This window comes from Schistocerca nitens, chromosome 6 (assembly GCF_023898315.1).
Source record: "Schistocerca nitens isolate TAMUIC-IGC-003100 chromosome 6, iqSchNite1.1, whole genome shotgun sequence".
Taxonomy (NCBI): Eukaryota; Metazoa; Arthropoda; class Insecta; order Orthoptera; family Acrididae; genus Schistocerca; species Schistocerca nitens.
The window spans coordinates 366866735-366879987 of NC_064619.1; the positions used below are offsets into that span (position 1 = coordinate 366866735).

Here is a 13253-nt window from a genome sequence, read left to right on the forward strand (position 1 = left end):
TAAAACACAGTTTGCGCATAAAGAAAATTATATAAAAATTGGCCGGTTGCTGTATATCTTAAAGTAATTTAATCCACAGCCCCCAAACTTAATCACCATTGTTATGGTTGAATTAAGAAGGAAAGATTTGCAGTGAACATTCTATTACAAAGATGTAAAATGCAGGCATGAAGTTCTATGTAACAGTGACTGGAATTTAAATACTAGAGGACTAATAATTACTTTTGCACAATTTAGAGAGCAAGAGCAAGAAATGTGGTTCTGCAGGTATCACATATATAAAGAGATACTGAATTACTCTGTGTGGAAAACAAACAATACAATGAGAATAATTAATTATTCTTGATATGTGAGGCAGAAAGTGAAAAGCGACCGACCTCTTGACAGAGAAGAAAATTTTTCAGTACAAGTAAAAACATTCAGTAATCTCTAAACTCCTATTTTAGCTATTTTTTGTGTATTATAATAATGTACATTATTCCATGCATGCTCATATTGGTTTGAAAGTTGTCCAAATTCAACAGTTATCAATAACAGGATAAAAAACAAAACAGCGTTTCCTAAATTTTAGAGGCATTTTAAGGAGCTTGGAGTAAATTTACATAAGAGAAGAATATTTTATGCGTACAATAAAGTCAAACAAGACGAGCATTCCCTTTTTCTATGGGGCACTTTTGTGGTTCTTCGGTGGGAGGTTCTGGGTTTGAGAGGATGAGGAAGTGGCTCTGGTTATTTGCTTCCCACTTGTGACAGGATACTTTCCGGGACTGGATCAGATTCTGAATGTGGCTCTCCAGCAGGGATATGACTTCCTCAAATCCTGCCCTGAAATGAGATCCATCCTTCATGAAATCCTCCCCACTCCACCAAGAGTGTCTTTCCGCCGTCCACCTAACCTTCGTAACCTCTTAGTTCATCCCTATGAAATCCCCAAACCACCTTCCCTACCCTCTGGCTCCTACCCTAGTAACTGCCCCCGGTGTAAAACCTGTCCCATGCACCCTCCCACCACCACCTACTCCAGTCCTGTAACCCGGAAGGTGTACTCGATCAAAGGCAGAGCCATGTGTGAAAGCACCCACGTGATCTACCAACTGACCTGCCTACACTGTGATGCATTCTATGTGGGAATGACCAGCAACAAACTGTCCATTCGCATGAATGGGCACAGGCAGACAGTGTTTGTTGGTAATGAGGATCACCCTGTGGATAAACATGCCTTGGTGCACGGCCAGCACATCTTGGCGCAGTGTTACACCGTCCGGGTTACCTGGATACTTCCCACTAACACCAACCTATCCAAACTCCGGAGATGGGAACTTGCTCTTCAATATATCCTCTCTTCCCGTTATCCACCAGGCCTCAATCTCTGCTAATTTCAAGTTGCCGCCACTCATACCTTACCTGTCATTCAACAATATCTTTGCCTCTGCACTTCTGCCTCGACTGACATATCTGCCCAAACCCTTTGTCTTTAAATATGTCTGCTTGTGTCTGTATATGTGTGGATGGATATGTGTGTGTGCGAGTGTATACCCGTCCTTTTTTCCCCCTAAGGTAAGTCTTTCCGCTCCCGGGATTGGAATGACTCCTTACCCTCTCCCTTAAAACCCACATCCTTTTGTCTTTCCCTCTCCTTCCCTCTTTCCTGATGAGGCAACAGTTTGTTGCGAAAGCTTGAATTTTGTGTGTATGTTCGTGTTTGTTTGTGTGTCTATCGACGTGCCGGCACTTTCGTTTGGTAAGTCACATCATCTTTGTTTTTAGATATATTTTTCCCACGTGGAATGTTTCCCTCTATATATATATAAAAACAAAGATGATGTGACTTACCAAATGAAAGTGCTGGCAGGTCGACAGATGATGTGACTTACCAAATGAAAGTGCTGGCAGGTCGATAGACACACAAACAAACACAAACATACACACAAAATTCTAGCTTTCGCAACCAGCGGTTGCTTCGGCAGGAAAGAGGAAAGGAGAGGGAAAGACGAAAGGATGTGGGTTTTAAGGGAGAGGGTAAGGAGTCATTCCAATCCCGGGAGCAGAAAGACTTATATATTCACTTATGAAATTTGTTATTAACAATGCAAACAAATTCAAAAGTAATATAGTGTACATGGCTACAACACGAGGAGAAAGGATGATCTTCACTACTCAAGGTTAAATCTAACTTTGGCTCAGAAGGGGGTAAATTATGCTGCCACAAAAGTCTTTGGTTACTTACCTAATAGCATCAAAAGTCTGACAGATAGACATATAGCATTTAAAAGTAAATTAAAAGAATTTCTGAGTGGCAACTCCTTCTACTCATTAGATGAATTTCTGGATATAGTAAGTGGGTAATTCATCTCTTGTTCAAAATTTAGCTTTCTATGTATTCTTAATGTCTGTGAGTTTGTTTCCACCATGGTAACAAGCACAGTTAATCGTGAAACTTCCAATACGGAGACTTCTATCAATTTCAGATTGATGAAAACCAGTTTCATAAAATTGTCTATTATGAAATTCTTGGTACCTGATTAAGGCTTTATAAGGCTCTATAACTTTGCATACAAGACCTTTCTGAATCGATAGATGCTTAATTACTTACATAGCAATTTTTTCAGTTTGCTCTCTGTGTAGAAGTTGTGTCTATACATCTATCACTTACATAAAAAGATCAGATTCATTCATCTTGCAAAGAAACCTTGTCAGTACTATAAGACAAGCAAATAGAGCATATACACAGCCAGAAAAAGAAGTAGTACACCTTTAAATATGACGCTGATTTTGATCTGAGGATAACATATGCCACCTGGGTGATAGAAGATGTACTGATAATGGTTTCAACATCGTCCACCAACAGATAGCATAGTGCCATATCTACCAGGACACCATCTGTGCCTACCGTCTAATATGGAATGTCACAGCCAGAAGGCTCAGTGTGGTGTTAACGTGTGAAGCAACCAGGCAGTCATGCTACAGTGATGCACTCCTGCTTCATACAGCCAACTGAGTGAGTTTGAAACAGGTCAAAATGTGGCATTCAAAATGGTGAGATGATGCTTTTGGAAAATTGCCAAAAGTTGGACATGCTGCATCAGTTGTGCAATAACGTGGTGTCAGTGGACACATGAACATTCTCACACTCATAGATGAGTGGTTCTGGATATCGACACAGACAGATGCCTGCCATGATTGCCATATTGCAAAGGGAGCAGTGGGAGATCATATAACTGCCATGGCATTGATACAAGGTCTCATGAGCCCAGATCTGACAACACAAACTGTTGCAAACCAATTATTAACAGTGTGACAATGTACACACACCACTCTAGCCTGTCATCGACTCACGTTGCGGCATCGACATGCATGGCTCAACTGGTCCCATGATAGGATCACTTGGAAGATGGAATAGTTTACTGTGCATACGGTGTAGACCTGTTGAGGGCTGCCTCATAGAGTGCATTCATCCAAGACATACTGGCCTCACCCCTGGCCTTATGGTGTGGCGTGAATTGACCTGCAACTGTTGTACGCCTTTGGTGTTTCTGGAAAGAATGTTGACCAGTGCTCGGTAAATGCAGAATGTTGTTAGCCCTGATCTTTTGTCATTCTTGCAACAGTTAGGTGATATTTTGTTTCCATCAGAATGCAGTTGATCTACATACTGCTTGGGATGCTCAATGTGCTCTGCAAGGACTGCAGCAACTTCCTCGACCAGCGCAATCTCCAGACATGTCTCCAATCAAGAATGGGATATGACGGGAAAAAAAGTGACCCACTGGACTCATCAACAACAACTCTACAGAATTACATGAACAGGTCAAGCAAACATGGGATAACATGTAACAGGACAGTATTCACCAGATGTACAATCAAATGGATGCCTGAGTCAGGTCCTGGATTGCTGCCCTTGGAGGCTACACCACCTACTAATATGGGTGTTTCAGCCTGAGTCGATACGTGGTACCTCAGAACTACCTGTGCTACTGATATGTAGATGTAATTATTCCATCTACACCTTATGTGCTGTTGCAACAATAAATCATGAATGAGTTGGAAACCTCTAAAAGGGTATATTAATTTCTCTTTTTCTTTTTTTTCAGCAGTTTACCTTCCCATAAACATACTTTGGCTTGTTCACTGTCTTTTATAACTGAATGTGCATTAACATTTACTGTCAATGTAATCTTCCATTTGCTAGATGTGACATAGAGGTTCACGTTCAACTAGATGGAAAAAAGGCCAGTTCTTCCTTCATTGATTTAATCCATTCTTTCCATCATCCTGATTCTTCACTTCTTTAAAATTCATATGTAAACTTCCACAATCTATACTGAATTTGTAGTGTGGCAGAATTTTCAGTTACACTACTGACTTTTACTGCCTGAACGAGCTGAGGTAAATATTTCTTTATATAACATATTTAGGGAGCTTTTACCCATTATGGTATGGGAAATAATTACCAGTAACCAGAGGAAGGTAGTACGATTTTGTTCTCATTCACTAAACCATTATTATAGCACTTTAGTTGTAAAACAAAGAAAAATGAAATGAAATTTTTTTGAATTTCACAGTTGTTGTGCTCTTCAGTCCTGAGATTGGTTTGATGCAGCTCTCCATGCTACTCTATCCTGTACAAGCTTCTTCATCTCCCAGTACCTACTGCAACCTACATCCTTCTGAATCTGTTTAGTGTATTCATCTCTTGGTCTCCCTGTACGATTTTTACCCTCCACGCTGAATGAATTTACTGAGATGTATATAGCCAAAATTTGCAATGACCCTAATAGCATAAGTAGCTGAACCCAAACGTTTCTGCAGATCTTCAGTGTGTTTTTTCCAGTTCAACACCTCATCAATGCATACACCTAGAAATTTTGAATATTCTACCTTAGCTACCGATTCCTGATCGAAGTCTTTGTTCATTAATGGTGTCATTCCATTTACTGTGTGGAACTGTATGTACTGTCTTTTGTCAAAGTTTAATGAGAGCCCATTTGCAGAGAACCACTTAATGATTTTCTGAAAAAACATTGTTTACAATTTCATCAGTTAATTCTGTCCGTTGGGTGTGATAGCTATACTTGTGCCATCAGCAAAAAGTACCAGCTTTGCATCTTCGTGAATATGGAATGGCAAGTCATTAAGATATATTAAGAACAGCAGAGGAGCCAAGACCAAATATTATAATATCCACATCCACCAAAAATAAATGCAATGTAAGGTAGGTTAGGGTGGAAGCACATGTGGGGCAAGAGCACACATCAAGCTTTCAGGTCTATAGAGCAGAAGATCACCATTGCCCACCAGGCAGCGCATGTCATCTCTTCAGTTATATTCTGGAACCTTGTGGTAGTTGGCCACTTGCAGCAGCATAAAATGTATTAAGTCACTCTTGTATGCTTTTGATGATTTGTAGTTTTCACGAAGTCCTAGGATAACCTAAAACTATTTAAAAATTAGATAAACTTAGTAGCAGAACTGGCAGCTATATGCTTCCAATAACCTTCTTCATCTTCATGAGTTTAGTTGTGTATATTATCTGTAAATTACCAAAAAGGAAAATAGTGGAATGGGGTAAAAGTATGCAGGTGTGAGAGGACAGAAGTTTTCTGTGCATACTTTTACCCCATAAAGAATCTACTTGTGAACTTTGACCCTTCATAAGGCAATGTGGGAGGCAGAATCAGCTGAAAAGAAGGGAAAGAAAAAGAGAGCCCTTGCTAGACATAGGATGTAGGAGTAGAAATTTTCTGCTGATAAAAAAGCTTCAAAGGAACCGACTCTTTCATTGTCTTTGTCAGAATTGGAGACAAAGATGTCTCTGCATAACAATATCTCTGTCCTGGACATGAATTTTTCAGGGGACAAAGCAGATGCAGAAGATAGTTCTGTGTCAAGGACAAAAGAACTAAAAGATCGAAAGCCCACAGAAAACTTTGCTTTTACCTATTCTTTCTATCATGACTATGATGGAGATTTTTTACAAACATCTGGAAACATCCAAATTTCAGGAAACAAATGAGGAAGGTTACATTGGAGATTAAGACATGTTGTTGTGGTCTTCAGTCCTGAGAATGGTTTGATGCAGCTCTCCATGCTACTCTATCCTGTGCAAGATTCTTCATCTCCCAGTACCTACTACAGCCTACATCCTTCTGAATCTGCTTAGTGTATTCATCTCTTGGTCTCCCTCTACAATTTTTACCCTCCATGCTGCCCTCCAATACTAAATTGGTGATACCTTGATGCCTCAGAACATGTCCTACCAACCGATCCCTTCTTCTAGTAAAGTTGTGCCACAAACTCCTCTTCTCCCCAATCCTATTCAATACCTCCTCGTTAGTTATGTGATCTACCTATCTAATCTTCAGCATTCTCCTGTAGCACCACAGTTCAAAAGCTTCTATTCTCTTCTTGTCCAAAGTAGTTATCGTCCATGTTTCACTTCCATACATGGCTACACTCCATACAAATACTTTCAGAAACGACTTCCTGACACTTAAATCTATACTCGATGTTAACAAATTTCGCTTCTTCAGAAACGCTTTCCTTGCCATTGCCAGTCTACATTTTATGTCCTGTCTACTTCGACCATCATCAGTTATTTTGCTCCCCAAATAGCAAAACTCCTTCACTACTTTAAGTGTCTCATTTCCTAATGTAATTCCCTCAATGTCACCCAACTTAATTCGACTACATTCCATTATCCTTGTTTTGCTTCTGTTGATGTTCATCTTATATCCACCTTTCAAGACACTGTCTATTCCGTTCAACTGCTCTTCCAAGTCCTTTGCTGTCTCTGACAGAATTACAATGTCATCAGCGACCCTTAAAGTTTATATTTCTTCTCCATTGATTTTAATGCCTACTCCGAATTTTTCTTTTGTTTCCTTTACTGCTTGCTCAATATACAGATTGAATAACATCGGGGAGAGGCTACACCCCTGTCTCACTCCCTTCCCAACCACTGCTTCCCTTTCATGTCCCTGGACTCTTATAACTGCCATCTGGTTTCTGTACAAATTGTAAATAGCCTTTCGCTCCCTGTATTTTACCCCTGCCACCTTCAGAATTTGAAAGAGAGTATTCCAGTTAACGTTGTCAAAAGCTTTCTCTAAGTCTACAAATGCTAGAAACGTAGGTTTGCCTTTTCTTAATCTTTCATCTAAGATAAGTCGTAAGGTTAGTATTGCCTCACGTGTTCCAACATTTCTACGGAATCCAAACTGATCTTCCCCAAGGTCCGCTTCTACCAGTTTTTCCATTCGTCTGTAAAGAATTCGCGTTAGTATTTTGCAGCTGTGACTTATTAAACTGATAGTTTGGTAATTTTCACATCTGTCAACACCTGCTTTCTTTGGGATTGGAATTATTATATTCTTCTTGAAGTCTGAGGGTATTTAGCCTGTCTCATACATTTTGCTCACCAGATGGTAGAGTTTTGTCAAGACTGGCTCTCCCAAGGCTGTCAATAGTTCTAATGGAATGTTGTCTACTCCCTATGCCTTGTTTCGACTTAGGTCTTTCAGTGCTCTGTCGAACTCTTCACGCAGTATCATATCTCCCATTTCATCTTCATCTACATCCTCTTCCATTTCCAAAATATTGTCCTCAAGCACATTGCCCGTGTATAGACCCTCTATATACTCCTTCCAGCTTTCTGCTTCCCCTTCTTTGGTTAGAACTGGGATTCCATCTGAGCTCTTGATATTCATACAAGTGGTTCTCTGTTCTCCAAAGGTCTCTTTAATTTTCGTGTAGGCAGTATCTAACTTACCCCTAGTGAGATAAGCCTCTACATCCTTACATTTGTCCTCTAGCCATCCCTGCTTAGCCATTTTTCACTTCCTGTCGATATCATTTTTGAGACGTTTGTATTCCTTTTTGCCTGCTTCACTTGCTGCATTTTTGTATTTTCTCCTTGCATCAATTAAACTCAGTATCTCTTCTGTTACCCAAGGATTTCTACCAGCCCTCGTCTTTTTACCTACTTGAACCTCTGCTGCCTTCGCTATTTCATTCCTCAAAGCTACCCATTCTTCTTCTACTGTATTTCTTTCCCCCATTCCGGTCAATTGTTTCCTTATGCTCTCCCTGAAACTCTGTAAAACCTCTGGTTTAGTCAGTTTATCCAGGTCCCACCTCCTTAAATTCCCACCTTTTTGCAGTTTCTTCAGTTTTAATCTACATTTCATTACCAACAGATTGTGGTCAGAGTCCAGATCTGCCCCTGGAAATGTCTTACAATTTAAAACCTGGTTCCTAAATCTCTGTCTTACCATTATGTAATCTATCTGAAACCTGTCAGCATCTCCAGGGTTCTTCCATGTATACAACCTTCTTTTATGATTTTTGTACCAAGTGTTAGCTATGATTAAGTTGTGCTCTGTGCAAAATTCTACCAGGTGGCTTCCTCTATCATTTCTTACCCCCAATCCATATTCACCTACTGCATTTCCTTCTCTTCCTTTTCCTACTGTCGAATTCCAGTCACCCATGACTATTAAATTTTCGTCTCCCTTCACTATCTGAATAATTTCTTTTATCTCATCATACATGTAATATGTTTACATATGGAAAAAAAATTATCAAAACCAATTTATAAATCCATTGGAAGGCTTTCCAATACTATTAGCTTTTCAAATATCTGTCCATTTCACCAATTTACTAAAAGTATTGACAATAAGTAAGTTTCAATAGGTAACCTATATTTGATTTGATCTGGTATATGTATTCCATGGATCCATACATGTCAGTAATTTGCTTGGATGTGGAACACTTCAATACAATTATACAAATACTGTTAATACTAAATAATAACATAGTACAATAATATAAATAATAGGAAGTATCAATTTCTCTTATTTACTAGCTAACATTTATGTCGTATTGTAATTCACTGTCTAACATTAACATAGTATTATATCTTTCATCTAATAACTAAATAACAAGGTATATCTTTTTAGTCAAGAAGTGCATTAAAAGTGTATATGGGAACTTTTAATCATTTCTGGAAGAGAATTCACCTAAGGAGTGCAGTGGATGGTCAAGCAGGTAATTCTTTAATGTCTGTCTGTCACTAAAACCTATTTGTACCATGAGTGTAAAGTGCCTGACGTGCCGTAGAATCATTAGCTCCGGGGTCTGGTGTGATGGATGTAGTAGCTTTTTTCATTGGGGCAATTGTAGTGGCATGGGAATTGGGAAAATGAGCGAGACTCATCAGTGGTTCTGTAGGCTATGCAGTAGAGATAGAAAGATTGTGGAACAGGAGGGGAAAATTGCTGCCCTTCAGGCTGAGTTAGATGAGGCTAGGCGAGAACTGGGCAGGTTAAGGGGGGACAAGGGTAAACAGGGGTGGGAAGTGGCAACAGGCATAAGGAACAGGCCAAGAAATTCTTCTGACAGCTTTGTTATTAATGTAAAAAATTGGTTTGACCTGTTGCCTCCTCAGTCAGAAACTGATGAGCCTCTCACAGAAGTAGATGTAGACAGGGAACAAGCTTTCAGCAGCAAATTGAATAAGAATATAGGGAAGTCTGCAAAGAGAAAGAAAGTCTTGTTGCTAGGTAGTTCTCATGCTAGGGGTGTGGGCCAACTTCTGCAGGATTAATTAGGGTCAGAATACCAGGTCACAAGTTTTTTCTAACCTAGTGCTGGACTGGGGCAGGTTACAGAGGATTTAGGTTCACTATGCAGAGGCTTTACTAAGGAAGATACCGTGGTTATTGTGGGTGCGCTGGGCAACAGTATTGACAGAGATCTGGGGTACAGCATAGTGTGAGCTGGCAAAGATTGCATCAACATCGAGTCATGCCAGTGTTGGGTTTGTGTCGGTTCTGGAGGACCGCGACCGACCTCATTTGAGCCCTTCTGTCAGGAGAGTTAATTTGGAGTTGGAACGGCTATTTGGAGCTGGTGCAGGGTCACACATTGGTGTGGTTCCTGTTGATTCACTCTGTAGGTAGGACTATACTAGACATGGTCTACACCTCAACAAGAAAGGGAAGGGTAAACTGGCTGGGCTGATAGCAGGAAATTTAAAGGGGGGAGGAACTACATCTCATGGTGGAAACTCTTTTTTAGTGTAAGATCAGTGTCCAGTGGGAAACTCAGCCAGGAAAGTACTAAAGATGTTAATAAAGTTCAAGATACTCACAAAAGTTAAGTGAAAAATAATGTTAGTATATTTCATCAAAATATTGGGGGATTGAAGAATAAAATTGATGAGCTTCTGCTTTGCTTAGAAGATATAGAAACTGAGAATGTAATAGATATACTATGCCTGTCTGAGCATCACATTGTCACTGATATGCAAAAGGCTAGTATCAATGGGTACAAATTAGCTGCACATGTAAGTAGAGATAATATGATGAGAGGAGGAGTTGCCATATATGTCAAAAGCTTCCACAATGTAAAAAATTTAGAAACTAAAAAATTTTGTGTAGAGCAACATATGGAAGCATGTGCCAGTGAACTTAAACTAAATGATGGCATTTTCATAATTGTAACAGTGTATAGGTCCCCCTCAGGGAATTTCCAGCTATTTCTAGAAAACTTGGATGCTCTGTTGTGCTGTCTGTCAGACAGGGGGAAGCAAATTATCATTTGTGGGGATTTCAATGTTGATTCGCTGAAAGAGTGTAATAGGAAGAATGACCTTGTAGTAGTACTCAGTTCTTTCAATTTGAGCTCCATCATTGACTTTCCTACTCAGATAACAAAGAACAGCAGGACATTGATAGATAACTTTTTTATAGATGGAGATAAGTTTAAGGTCATAAATGGTTATCGTGTTGAGAATGGTCTTTCAGATCATGGTGCATGGCTAGTTACAGTACATGACATAGCTCCATGCAGTATATCAAATCAGACTTTCAGAGCAGTGCGTTCAATTAACAATATAAATATTGCAAACTTTAGGGAAAGCCTACAGCAGCTAGACTGGGATGAAGTGTATAAGGAACCCGATGCAAACTTGAAATATAACTTATTTCACGATACATTTTTAAGGGTATTTAAAAATTGTTTTCCCAAGAAAATAGTTAAACATAATTCCAAGAAAACATATTAAAAATCTTGGCTAACTAAAGGAATAAGAATATCTTGCAACCGTAAAAGAGAACTGTATCTAACAGCAAGAGGGAGTACTGACCCCGAAATTGTTCAATATTATAAAAACTATTGTGCGATACTAAGAAAAGTTATTAAAAAGTCCAGAAGCATGTGTATCATGTCTGATATCAGTAACTCTGATAATAACATTAAAGCAATTTGAAATATTATTGAAAGGGAAACAGGGCAACCAAGAGCACAGGAAGACTTTTGTGCCATAAAACTGAATGACAAGTGTACTAACAAACAATCAGAAATTGAAAATATTTTCAATAATCATTTTTTAAATGTTGTGGAGAAAATAGGGTCTAGATCTTCACTAGAAGAGGCAAGGTTACTAATAGAAGAGGCCATACCTGTGCAGTTTGAAACAACTGTAATTCCACCAACCTCTCCATCTGAAATCAGTACAATAATAAACTCACTGAAAAGTAAAAGCTCTTACGGAATTGATGGCATTTCCAGCAAGGTACTTAAAGCTTGTTTCCCACAGATAGGTAGGATTCTCAGCCACGTATGTAATAGCTGTTTGCAGCAGGGTGTTTTCCCCGATATACTGAAATATGCCATTGTAAAACTATTGCATAAAAAGGGGGATACGTCGGATGTCAACAACTACCGCCCAATCTCTCTTCTGACAGCTCTATCAAAAATTTTTGAGAAAGTAATGTATTCAAGAGTAGCCTCCCATGTTTGTAAAAATGCTCTGAATAACTGGACATCACCCATTGGTATTTTTTGTGATCTCTCAAAGGCCTTCGATTGTGTAAATCATGGAATTCTTTTAGATAAGCTAAATCATTATGGTTTGAGTGGGGCAGTGCACAAATGGTTTAATTCATACTTGACTGGAAGAATGCAGAAAGTTGAAGTAAGTGGTTCATGTAATGTTAAAACAACAGCTGACTCCTCAAACTGGGGGGCAATCAAGTACGGGGTCCCACAGGGTTCGGTCTTACGTCCTTTACTGTTCTTGATATACATTAATGACTTACCATTCCACATTGATGAAGATGCAAAGTTAGTTCTTTTTGCTGATGATACAAGAATAGTAATAACATCCAAAAACCAAGAACTAAGTGATGTAATTGTAAATGATGTTTTTCACAAAATTATTAAGTGGTTCTCAGCAAACGGACTCTCTTTAAATTTTGATGAAACACAGTATATAAGTTCCATACAGTAAATGGCACAACTCCAGTAATAAATATAGACTTTGAACAGAAGTCTGTAGCTAAGGTAGAATTTTCAAAATTTTTAGGTGTGTCCATTGATGAGAGGTTAAACTGGAAGCAACACACTGATGGCCTGCTACGTATGCTATTAGGGTTATTGCAAATTTTGGTGATAAGAATCTCAGTAAATTAGCTTACTATGCCTACTTTCATTCACTGCTTTTGTACAGCATCATATTCTGGGGTAATTCACCGTTGAGTAGAAAAGTATTCATTGCTCAAAAACGTGTAATCAGAATAATTGCTGGAGCCCACCCACGGTCATCCTGCAGACATCTATTTAAGGATCTAGGGATCCTCGCAGTAACCTCACAGTATATATATTCACTTATGAAATTTGTTGTTAATAATCCAACCCAGTTCAAAAGTAATAGCAATGTGCATAGCTATAACACCAGGAGAAAGGATGATCTTCACTATGCAGGGTTAAATCTGACTTTGGCACAAAAAGGGGTAAATTATGCTGCCGCAAAAGTCTTTGGTCACCTACCAAACAGCATCAAAAGCCTGACAGATAGCCAACTAACATTTAAAAATAAATTAAAAGAATTTCTAGATGACAACTCCTTCTACTCATTGGCTGAATTTTTAATTATAAATTAAGGATTAAGGGGGGAAAAAACTTAAACATTAATGTCATGCAATATTTTGTGTAATGTAATATCTTGTACAGACATCTTTTATTAACCTGACACGTTCCACATCATTACGAAGTGTCGTATTCATGATCTATGGAACAAGTATTAATCTAATTTATATCTGAATAGCATTTCATTTTCTCTTGTACATTTAATATAATTAGGCAGTGCATTAAATGTTTTAATAGCAGCATACTTTTCTTCTCCTGTACAAGGGACAGAGGTTTTAGTTCAAAATGGATATCATCTTTACCTCTAGTGTTATAGTGGTGGC

At 38.8% G+C, this 13253-nt stretch overlaps 1 protein-coding gene across 1 annotated transcript in view; it reads right to left on the minus strand.

Annotated features, from left to right (window-relative positions):
* Positions 1-13253, minus strand: part of LOC126263364 (dynein axonemal heavy chain 10) — a 1742213-nt gene that overhangs the window by 793293 nt on the left and 935667 nt on the right. The gene's annotated exons all lie outside the window — the stretch shown is intronic.